At 55.8% G+C, this 11,961-nt stretch overlaps 1 long non-coding RNA gene across 1 annotated transcript; it reads right to left on the bottom strand.

Moving 5' to 3' along the window:
- Window positions 1-284: 284 nt before the first annotated feature.
- Window positions 285-4,197, bottom strand: LOC115500816. The gene is made up of 3 exons (XR_003964648.1): window positions 4,005-4,197; window positions 1,329-1,471; window positions 285-521 (listed from the first exon to the last, which is right to left on the bottom strand). It is a non-coding gene; the product is annotated as an uncharacterized LOC115500816 (long non-coding RNA).
- Between the last annotated feature and the right edge of the window lie 7,764 nt (window positions 4,198-11,961).

Below are 11,961 nucleotides of genomic sequence, written 5' to 3'. Positions count from 1 at the left end.
GTGAGGAGTGAATGTGTGAGGTGACCCTAGCACCCTGAAGAACTCTGTGGTCCCTCCATGCAGGTCAGAGGGGACCACACCAGCTCAAGTAACCTGAATGTGACAGAGTACTTGGATCCTGGGGTGGCAGGGACACTCACCTGCCAAAGGCAAGGTGGGCGTGGTTCCCCGGGTGGACAGCAGAGTGGAAGCAGCAGTCACAAGGACTCACAGAGACCTGTGGTGTTGGCTGGTTGGTCATGGCAAGGCTAGATGTCAAACACACAGGAAGCCCAACGAATTCTCACTTGATCTACTTAAGCAGAGAAGTTCTGGGTCAAATGTGGGAAAGTCTGACATTAATCATAAAAAAACAGAGTCCTGGCCCCTCCATCAATTCTCAGACCTGAGCCAGTTATAGACACAGAACAGCTTGAAGTGGGAGAGACAGGGTTCCCTCAAGGAAGGTCCTGGAGCATCACTGAACTGTAATCTTTCCCCGGTCTTCACCTTCTGTGGCCTCTCATCCAGGGAACTGTGCTCTGGGGAAAAGGGAATAATCAGAGCTTTCCGGGACCACCAGTTACAGATTTTGAACAGACACTGACTCCAAGGGACCCAGACCATCACAGTGGTCCAGCCAGAGTGGGGGCTCCTGGAGGCCAGGTGGTCCACAGAGTTTTAGCCCATGTCTGTCTCACAGAGGGTCTGGTGTGGCCCTGAATGCACCCTGTGTTTACTTCCCCAGTTCCAGAATGCTTGATTGGGATCAACACACCCAGCAGCTGTCCACGTCCCCACGCCGGTTCCCAGACCTGTGTAGTGAGGCCTATTTGGGAGGGAAAGGCCAAGTAGGGCCACTAGAATCATCTCTACTGGGAAAAGAGTAAGCCCAAAGCAGCCCATACTCCTGGAAGGATTGCGAGATTAGTGCCACCATCGAGGACGTGGATGGTGCAGGTTCCCCTATTTGGCCTGTGCAGGAGGGTCCTGGAGGGTGACAGAGGGCCATCGTCAGCTCAGCTGGGTGGTGGCTGCCCCAGTGGCAGCTGCTGCCCTGGCTGCACTTTCATCGCTTGAGCAAATTAACACAACCCTGGTGCCCGGAGTACAGCTACTGCCCTGGGAAGATGCCTGTCTGTCCACCCATGCCCGCTAGGCCCCAGGAGAAGCTTGCTCTCAGCTGCAAGGCCAGACGTGCACCTTCACTGTCCAACCTCGGGGTAACATCAACTCTCCAGCCCTATGTCATAATTTATTTCACAGGGACCTCGATCGCTGTTCCCTTCCACAAGATCTCACACTTGTCCATGATACCGATGACGTACTAGCAGCACCTCTAGACTTACTGGTAGGATATCTGCATGACAGAGGCAGGAAATAAGTCCAACAATAATTCAGGGGCCTCCCTCCTCAGTGACATTTCTAGGAGTCCAGACGGGTGGGGCACGTGGAGATATCTCTTCCGAGGTGAAGGGTTAGCTGGCACCGCCTGCAACCAAGAAAGAGGCACAACACTAATAGGTCTCTGGCTTTGGGAGGCAACATATTCCTCCTTTGAGTGTGTTACTCCAGCCAGTTTACTGAAGGGCTAAAAGTCTGCTCCTTTCGAGAAGGCCCTGGGGCAGGTCCAGGCTGCTGTTTGAGCTGCTCTTTCACTTGGGCTGCGTGATCCAGCAGATCCAATGGTGCCTGAAGCATCAGGGGTAGATGGGGATGTGGCGTCCGCCACAACCTCCAGCACATTCTGTGTGTGTTATTGAAGGAAGGCAATCCTTGCTTCAATCCACCAGTTCCCCACCTGTAAATGGACTTGATGAAAGCACAGTATGGACCCCACAGGGGCTGTGGGTGGCCCAGGTGGAGCATGCATGGCCAAAGGGTGGGTGTGGTTCCCATTTTCGTTTGTGATTCAGGAGCACAGACAGCTCCTTCCCTCTGTCCCCTCCAGCGTCCAGTCCTGACCGCTCAACCCCGAGCAGCAGTGGCCGCAGGAACTGCTGGCATCTGTTCTAGTGGAGAGTGTGTGTGTTGGGGTGGGGGTGGGGGATGCCTGAGTCCTGCTGCTCATGCCTGTGGGTGCGTTGCCTTCCCACAAACCCCTCGACCCTGAGCAGCCACCTGTGTGCCAGCTTTGTGTCATGAGGAAGTGACATGGAAAAGCCTAGAGAGCTCATGAAAATGTTGTCAGTCATATTCCTTAACCAGGAGGGTGAATAAACTTATTGGGGAAAAAATCCATTGTGCCAGAGGAACTGAGAGGAAAAAGAGCAATTTCCCCTTCATCCTGGTCCTGTCCTGCAACGGTGGGTCTCCATCCCCTTCGTGTTACAGGTGTGTGTGTGCACGTCTTGGGCATGTGAACACGTGTGTGTACACGCCTTGTGAGTGAATGTGTGTTGTGCATGTGTGTGCGTGTACCTGTGTGTGTACACACGTCGTGTGTGTGTGTATGCATCCACATGTGCATGTGCAGGCGGGTGTTTACATGTGTGCATGTGCATGGATGATCGTGTGGGTGGTGCGTGTGTGTGTGTGTATCTGTGTGTGCACACGTGCTGTGTGTGTGTGTGCACGTATGCATCCACATGTGCATGTGCAGGAGCGTATATTCATGTGTGTGCGTGTGCGTGGATGATCGTGTGAGTGTGGTGTGTGTGTGCGGGTACATGCCTTGTGCGTGTGTGTGCGCACGTGCGTGTATCTGTGTGTGTGCACACGTGTTGTGTGTGCACATATGCATCCACATGTGTACATGCAGGAGCGTGTAGTCATGTGCGTGCGTGTGCATGGATGATCGTGTGGGTGGTGCGCGTGTGTGAGCATGTGTGCACATGTGTGTGTAGTCCGTGTGGCACTCAGGAAGCTACGGAGGGGCGTCCACGGTGTCCCCCTGGACCTTCAGCAGGAAGTCTGCAGGGAGCTCGCAGGGCCCTCCAGACTGGCGCTGGTGCCTGTGAGGCAGGATCTGGATTTCAAACCCAGTTTAAAAAAAAAAAAAAAAAATCATAGGGTTGGGGGCCAGGGGGTCGACTTTCTTTTCGTGGCCTGGTTGTCACCCTGGGGGATGCAGCATGGCCACGGCGCCAGTGCGGGGTTGGGGAGGGGGGTGGAGGAGAAAGGAGTTGAAGTCTGTTGGTGTCGACAGGAAGCCCTTTTGTGGGCACTTCTGAATTCCGTCTGTTCTCACTTCTTTTCAAGCCCAGCTGAGGGCGGGCGGAGCGGCTGCCATCTCCCTGGGTGACCAGCTCTGAATATTCACAGTCTCCTGTCCTGGCAACCACCCAGCCTGCCCACCCACAGTCCTTCCTGACCCCTCCTGGGGTCTCCAGGCCCCCAGAGCCCTGCGACCACAGGCAGGGTGCAGGCAGGGACGTGAGGAGGCCCTTGGGGCACAGAACCTACTGGGCCCTCCCCAGCCCCCACTACCTCCTCCCTGCAAAGATGCTGTCTTGGCCCAGCCTGCCCGTGAGGGAGGCCACACTGCCATCCTCAGGGTGGTGGTCAGGGAGGCGCTGACCGGCTGGACTGGGCTGGGCTGGGTGACATCAGCCCTGCCCAGGCCGCAGCTCCTGGAGTCAGATGTGTCTTTCTCACCTGCGGGCCCCAAAAACCTGCTACAACATCTACACATAGGAGGCATTCAACAGGACTTTGAACTCCAGCAGACAGCCACGTGGAAGTCCCCCTGGGTGACTGGGGGACCGGGGGCGGGGGGGGTGTCCTGCACAGCATTCCCATGGCCATTGGGCACCTACTTCTCATGGCCAACGTGGGGCCATGTCCCGCACATCACCCGACCCCACGTTCTGTGCAGTCTCCTACAAGTGTGAATCCACCTTGCAGTGTAACTCGAGGGCCACCTCCAGCCTTGGGCACCTCCTTCCCCGACTCAGGCAAGAGGGGGGAAGCCGCTGTGCTGACTGGTGTTCCAGCAAGCCAGGGCTGGGAGGTGGGGAGAGGGACGGGCCTTTGTCTGGGCCCCAGCTCATGGTCAGTGCCCCAGGGTGCAAGCTGGCACTCACATAGGCTTTTCAGGAGGGAAAGGCAGCACAGCCACCACACGCTGCTTCCAGCACCCTCCAAGGAAGGGTCTTCTCTGCTTCTCACGGGAGCCCAGGCAAGACCCCATCACCAGCTCCCACTGCGAGGGCGTGCTGCAGACAGCTTGGTGGGCAAGCCCGGCTCACGCCCTGGCTCCCAGCTCCACTGCGGGGAACACGGCCCTGTGCCCCGGGGCCTTGCTCTCCACCGCCCATGTGGAAAGGCTGGTCCCCACAGGCACACTCCCCATGGAAGGAGAAGATTTGGAGGCACTTTCCTTTCTTTAGTTAAACCCCATGTGTTTCCTGTGCTTCCAAAAATGTCCAAGCAGGAAGTACAAAACCTCAAACAGCAAAAATAACTGTCCCCCAGATGGCCCTGGGGAGGCTACAGGTCACCGTCTGCCTTGCCCGCACTCCGAGGTCTTGGGTCTGTTTCTTGTCATTTTAAATCTGAGCTGAGCCAGCCTAACCTAACCCCACCCATTCCCAAAAGGACCAAAGTTCTGCTCGCAGCTGGCTTGAGGCCTTTCCCTATGCCTCTTTCACTGAGAAGAGGTTTGGATGGTGCAGCAAATACCTCCAGGGCAACTTCAAATGTGCAGAACAAAGGGGCCAGGTAGGGGATCAGGCCTGGTCAGCACGTGGCGAGGGCCCCAGGAGAGGCCGGTGCTGTCAGTGGAGCTCATAGTGTCCACAGGGTGAAAATAGCCACCCAGGCAGCGGGGCGTCCAGAGGGTCCTGTGTCGGGAGTATCAGCAGGGGGTCCCAAGGGTCCCGTGTCAGGAGTATCAGATGCCTGCAACCCCATCCCAGTAGACATGGCATTCTGCCACTTTTTGTTAACACTTCTCCAGCGCATAATCTGGTGAGGGACAGCAGGTGACCGCGCCAGAGCTCCATGCCACCCCTTCTTGTTGGCCCGCACCACCATCCCCCTCCACAGTTAGGGTTCAGGAGCCACTCCCTGGGGAAGCCGGTTCTAGTTCCAGAGGCCCCCTGACCTGGACACACAGAGCATGTAGGGCTCTTGGGTAGCAGAAGGGCAACAGAGTGACGTCCAAGCTGAGACCGAGTAACCCCCACCAGCTCTACTGCTGACGTTTTTAGTACGAAAGAATGCATCTCGTGATAGATTTATAGATAATGCAGAGGACGAAATCTCCCAACCACAGGAAGGAGCAGTGTGGTGACATTTCAGGGTGGGGGGTCGCTGAGATCCTCAGATGGGAGGATCACATCTGCCCCCAACGGTGTGCTTGGTAAAGCAAGGTATCTACAGTTTGGGGCACAGCCAGGCAGGCAGGCCCCGTGGAGGTGATGACAGCCCCAATCAGGACTCTGAGCCTTACTACTGCCCACAGTCGCCAAGGCTGCCGGAGCCAGGAAACTCCCAGGTGAGCTGAGCAGAAGAGGCCGTACCCTCCACACCCTGGGGTGTCAGAGAGTCCTCACTCCCTCCTTCCGGGGGCCTGTGCAGGCATAGTCCTGTCCACCCAGCACCCTCCCTCTCCAAGGGATTCCCTTGCTCTCTCTGGGGACAACACACAGTCCCATGTCCCCCCAAGCCCTGGCCACCAGTTCTTGCTGGGGCTCTGTGACCAACGATTCCAGTTTTCTAAGACAGAGAGGCCTTTGGGACTCAAGACTATGAGGGCTAAAACTGGGACGTTGTGGGTGCACCACAATGAATTGGTTAAGGTAGGTTCCACTGAAGCTGGAGGAAGAAGGCCGCCGGCCCTGGGAGACCATGCTGGCAGGAAGCTCTACCACCCCCGGCCATGGTAAGGCCTCCAGGGCAGAGTGGGGCCCCCGCCTGCCCACAGGGGCTGGCACCAGCAGACACAGGGCTCTGTTCCCTGATAACATCAGTGGGGCCATGGGCACCAGCGACCAGCCGACACCATGTTTTTAAGCCAGTTCAAAACAGTTCAGCCAGGAGTCCTGGCTTTCCAGATTCACATATGGGCAAAGCCACAGAGTGATGTCAACATCAAATCTGACCACCAGATTTGGCCCTGCATGAGAATGTCACCTTGGGTGTCCCAGACATTAAACCTTCTCCATCCAGCTGACCTTCCTCCCTGATGGCTCCCACAGGGCCTCACATGGATTCCAGCAGAGCTGAGCTACAGCCTGGCAGTTTTTCTCTGCTCCCCTATGATCTCCCAGCCCCACACCCACTTGGGTTGCAGACATCACTGTTTCCAATTTGGAGGCAAGGACATGAAGGTAAAGGGAAACTGATGAGCAGGCTGGGGCCTAGGGCTGACCCAGAGCCCCTCACCACAGTGCCCCTTGGCACCGTCTGGCTCTCTGTGTGGGGCCAGACCTGGCTGTAGATGTTGCTGCCCTGTGGCCACTGTGCTGGTGCCCCGAGGTTGGGGAATGTCTCTCTGAGGCCCGGCCCCTCCAGTCCATTCCAGGGAGCAGGTACAAGGGAGGACCCAGAAGGCACCCTGCGCAGCTCCCAGTTCACCTGGACATAGCCAGGGCCAATGGCCACCGGCACTTCCCTCAGCTCCAGGGGACACAGGGTCTGTGAGCCAAGAGTGAGGCCACATGGGTGAACTCTTCACCTGTTCGTGGCCCTGGTTTCGTGCCTGCATAGCTCCTCAGAGCCCCCAGGCTGCCTCCTGCACTGGGGGCTCTGCAGACGGCAGGGACTCGTCAACCAAATCCAGAAGCCAGTGCCAAGAAACCTGAAAGGCAGGGAGCACCAGCAGGAAGTTCATCATCAGTGCCTCTAATTTCATTTAATGGACCAAGTTTACACACTCCCGGCCAGTCTGCTTGGGTGGACCTGTAGAATGGCTATCCTGTGCCTTCAGGCTATGACAGGCTGTGGAGCCAGTGTTGAGGGGCAAGCACCCTCTCCTCCCACAACCGTGTTGCCGGTTATCATTTCTCACTCTTCGGTATCGTTAGCTCACAAAGCACAGCAGCCATGCCGCAGGTGTGATAAGCCGTGGAAAAAATGCCAGGCTCGTTCTCAGAAGACGTGTTCTAAAAGACTCTTGTATTTGAGTGTTTGCTTTAAAAAAATTAAACTTGTCCCTATTTGCTTAAAGCTCTATTTTCATAGAACATTAAAACTTTAAAATGTGTACATAAGTGTAGCCAAGCTCTCTTTCAGAGAGCTGAAGGGCTCTACCCAGGAACACTGGGCCTGAGCTCGGAATGGGCAATGGTGACGGTGGCCGCATGAGGCCACAGGCTCTCGGGGACCCGCTGAGGAGCAAAGGGCAAAGTGCAGCTTCGATATTGTGGCATTTATTTGCCCAGGGAACTGCGAAGCCTGGCAGGAGAGAACAGCCCTCACTCAGCCCCCAGTGAGGTCCCCAGGAGGGGACGGCATGAGCTCAGGGTTACCATGTGGTCCAGAATCCATACACTGATGTCCAAAATGCTCCGCAGCCCCCAACAAACACGTGAGAGGCTGGATCCGGCTCGGGGAGAGGGGGAGCGGGGGGGGGGGCAGGGCACAGCCCTTCCTGTGGGTCATCAAACTGGACAATGTAATTCTGAGAAAGCCTGAATTATTACCTGACTTTACTGTCCACATTCATCAAAATAACCACATAATCCAAATCAGCAGTCTATTTCAGACAGTATACACCTGCTGTTTGGTGATTTCTATACCTACCATGTAAAACTGAGGTAAAAGGTGTTTTGAACATCTTGAGTCATTTTGATAATATTAGGTCCCTAACTAGACCTACGTGTAGATGTGTAGCTCACACATGTGAGCCCCCTGCAAGTGGGAACTCTCCTGTCTGACCATGGGTCACGGGCTGAGGGGCTGGAACGGCCCGGACCCGAAGCCTGCCCTGGAGCGGTATCTGTGTCCACCCTGCAGGCTTGGAGAGCTAGCCCCAGGCCCCTTCCCAGCCTCCCCGCCCTGGCCCTGCACCAGCAGCTGACTCACGTGGTCACTGGACTCTGCCAGCCGCAGGGAGTTGGCAGTGGACAAAAAGACCCTGTCCCTGCCCCCACGGAGGCAGCAACTTAAAGGAGAGACAGTGCTGGGGGCAGAGCGGTGGGGTCTCTGGGGCCACGAGCCTGGGGGGCTGAAACGTGAAAGTATAAAAATGTGTTGGTGTTTGGACACATCTTTCACGTGCTGGGGTTTGGGATGTTGATTTTCCTTGTTGCTTTTCTAGCTTAGGCCTCCTCAAGCTAGATGAGTCCCCAGGCCAGGTACCTGGAGTGAGAGAGGCAGTCGAAGCAGCCAAGCCCAGCAGGTGTGAGCACAAGGCCCCAGTCCCCACAGTGTCCACCAGACGCCGCAGGACTGAGCAAGGTGGGAGGTCTTCCTCCACTTGGGGCTGCCGAGACAGCCTGCCACATACTCACATGCTCACAGAAGATATGGGGCTCCCAGGAGGAGATAAACGGGTTTATTCCTCACAGCAAAATCAGTGGCTAGAGGGTCAGCATGTGTGCATGGGTTCCCCGAGCCCCTCTCCCAGACCCAAGAGACGCTGTGTGGGCAGGGGTCCTCACCAGGAGAGGGCCTCTCTTTACAGCAGGCAGCAAGCAAGCCAGGCCTCCCTCCTGGACGGCAACATTCCCTCACGCCTCCCGGCTGCTCGTGTATCGGCCCAGGTAAGGAGCATGTCGGGCTTTACATTCTTGGCGTGCCCAGCTGGGTGAGGTCGAGCCCGAGGGATCCATGTAGGAGTGTCTCCCGACAAAGTCCAGCTAAGGAAGCTTTGAGATCCAGTGTCAGATCTCATGATTCAGGGAGGCAGCACTAGGGGACCAGGTGACGGCTGTCCCCATCAGGGATTCAAATACAGGCCACTTATTACTTGGCTGCTGGACGCTGGCCCCTACCAGCGAGTGCTGGTGACCTGTGTGTGAGCAGCACCACTGTGCGTGTCTGGCCTGCACGGCAGGAGGCCTGGATGTGAGCTGGGATGGCTGGGGTTCCCTCCCCACCTCCCCCAAACTCTCCTCAGGGGAGAGCATTGCAGGGGAGAGCACCACAGTGCCCTGCTTCCCCTGGGGTCCCAGCACATCTCTCCTCAGGAGGAGAGATGTGTGCTTTCCTTCTGATGCAGGGCTCGGTCCCACCAAGTGATATAGTAGGCGTTTGTGTGGCGCCTTTACCGGGAAAAGTGTAAATGGCATTAAAATGACAAATAGATGGCTGGGCGCCCTTCCAGTGGAAAGCCTGGTCAGTGCTGGGTCTCCTGGCTCTGCAGTGGTCAGCACCTTGCATTATCTCTGATAGAGTGATGTAACAACTCCCTAAGCCTAGAAAAAAACGATGTGATACAGAGGAATCTTGTCCACAGAGATGCAGTTGATTTCCACCCTGTGGAAGAGATCATTCCAAACACGGGGTCAATGCCCAGTGGGTGCTCCCCAGTGTGATGTGAGTGCACTCACTTCCTGACTGTGTCTACATGTGTCCATATTCAGATTTTACGTTTGATCAGGCTTAACATCTTACTGGTTTCCCCATTTATTGATGAGTTAAAATCCTGACACGTGTTCATTTTGTATTTGGATGACTCATGATTTTACTTTTTTGAAAAGTATCTTTTAATACTTTTTGTGTGATGGAGCAGACTCTCACCCATGGAACAGAGAGGTTATAAATCAAGGATGTGGATCATTTGGTCCTTCAATCTTTGACAGCATCGGCCAGCTGCTGGCACAGGACACATTGGGGATTTGAAGCCAGAGACATGCCCCTTCCCCAGGAGCCAACAGTCCCCAGAAATGAAAGGAGGGCTCTGTGATGTGTTATGATGGTGCTATCTATTCAGGGGCCACAGGGCACTGAAGAAGGACACAGAGAGGTGACACCACTCTCAGCTTTGAAGGACAAGTAGGAATTAGCTTCAGGGTGGGAAGGGGCCACGTGGCACAAGGGCAGGAAGCAGGAGACCCAGAGGAAGGTGTGCCCTGTGGCCCACAGGCCACGAGCTGAACTGAGGATGAGGGTTAGGATGAGGTGCTCAGAGGCTCTGCAGGGGGGGCTTGTGCAGGTGGAATGGTCTGCAAATAGTGGGTGAGCAGGTGCAGGGTGGGGTCTTCAGCTCCTGGGGCTGGACCCTGGTGTGGGACACCCAGGAGGCACAGCAGGTGTGTGGGGTAGGCATTGGCCCTGTTGGGCACTCCGAGCCTAAGGCTACAGCCTGGGCTGTATGAGAAACAGATGCTCACACAGGCACAGTGGCTCAGACTGTGTCCATGGCCCAGGGCCACTTGGCCAAGAAGTGGCCCAGCCCAGAAACAGTCCCAGCGTGGCCCCCACATGCCTGGCCACCGTGAATATGGCCTCTCCCATGAGACGGGATGGCAGTGGATAAAAGAACATTGCAAGAGCACCCGTGCTTTGTTCTAGCTGGAAAGGGTGCAGTGGGTGTCAGATCCCATGTGGCCCTCACCTACACGAGCTGCCGGGGACAGGTGCTGAGGAAGGCTGAGGGAGGCTCCTGGCTAACACCCTGGCCAGGCTCCCAGCAGCCCCCTGGCTTTGTCATTGACATTAGCCACTTTTTGTGAGGCCTCACTCAAAAGGCTGAAGTCATCCTGAAGCCTCTGGCTTTTCTGCTCTCCAGGTTCCATGAATTTAACAAGCCGTTTCTCCTACAGATGACATTTTCCTACTAAAACTTAGGAGGAGGACGTGTGACTGGCCTTTCCTGGCCTTTCGCACACTCAGGGTGCTCAAGCACTAACACCTGTGCTGTGCACACACCTCCCACAGGCACCTGCCACCCACCTGTGAGTTATCCAGAACCTGGAGAGCAGATGGCTGAAATCACTCCAGAATCATCCACATGTGCTCATTGATGGTGGCAGTTGGAGGCCCTACGTTAAGTTTCCTTCTGCTTTTCCAATCTCATGTCAGCCTCCTCTTGCCTCCTGCTCAGCCCTTCTCATACTCTGGTTCCAGCCAGGCCCACGGCACACAGTTCTGGACAAGCCTCACCTGGCCATGCCCTAGGGGATACCGGTGGGATCCCACATTACCACCCACAAGTGCAGGGGAGTGAATGCCCCAAGGGGCGACCCCAGATGACAGGACCAAGGGTGAAGGCTTCTCTCCTTCGAGCTCTGGTGGATAATTCTCCAGTGGTCTGGGAAGGTTCAGGGTTCCAGTTCCAGCTGCCCATAATGGGGACCCCATCAACAGAGCACACTGGTTCTGTCTCCCTCTCCTTCCCAGCCCCACTCCCCTGCCCCCAGCCTCTTGGGAACAAAAGCCCTCACTGCAAAGGCCCCAACTCGGGCTCTGCTTTCTGGGCTAAGGGGATGGGCACCCAGGCCAAGACAAACACTCTATGTGATACTCAAATGCTTGCATCAAATCCACTCCAGATGTGTGCTCAGCTGTTAATTGAATGCAGCTTCTAGTGGGAACCTCATTGCTTCCTGCGGCCAGTCCAGTGAATGAGTCCAGACTCTGGGTTCAGGTCAATCATGTATGCTAGGCCTTCATGAGACAATATTTGTAAAGTGCCTGGCATTAGAAAATGTTTAGTTGATGGAATTCTCGGTCTCTCTCCAGAGTTCCTGATAACCTGGTCCATTTCAGAACAATGAAGACTGGTACAACAATGGCTTCCACGCATTAGTTATTCCTCAGAAAACATTCATTGTGTGCTCTATGGCTAAGGTGTTGAGTGGGGTCTTGATTTTCCCTGCAGGGTCATATAGGGCTGCTCAGCCCCTCCTCCACGTGATATGATTTTCCGACTCTGTGGGACAGAGTCTAGCCCAGTCTACCCCTTATCCTCCTTGTGAGGGCACTCTGCCCCTCCACCCCTTCACCAGTAAGAGTGGAGTCACTCCCAGAAAGCACGGCTGAGGGGGGCGGGGAGCAGTGCCCCAAGGGAGAGCTGAGAGCCGCTGGGGGAGAAGATTCCCCCTAACAGGGTGCCATTCCAGATCTCACATCACCCACTGGCCAGCCCCT

Source organism: Lynx canadensis, chromosome E1 (genome assembly GCF_007474595.2).
Source record: "Lynx canadensis isolate LIC74 chromosome E1, mLynCan4.pri.v2, whole genome shotgun sequence".
NCBI lineage: Eukaryota > Metazoa > Chordata > Mammalia > Carnivora > Felidae > Lynx > Lynx canadensis.
This window is presented reverse-complemented; position numbering and strand designations above follow the sequence as displayed.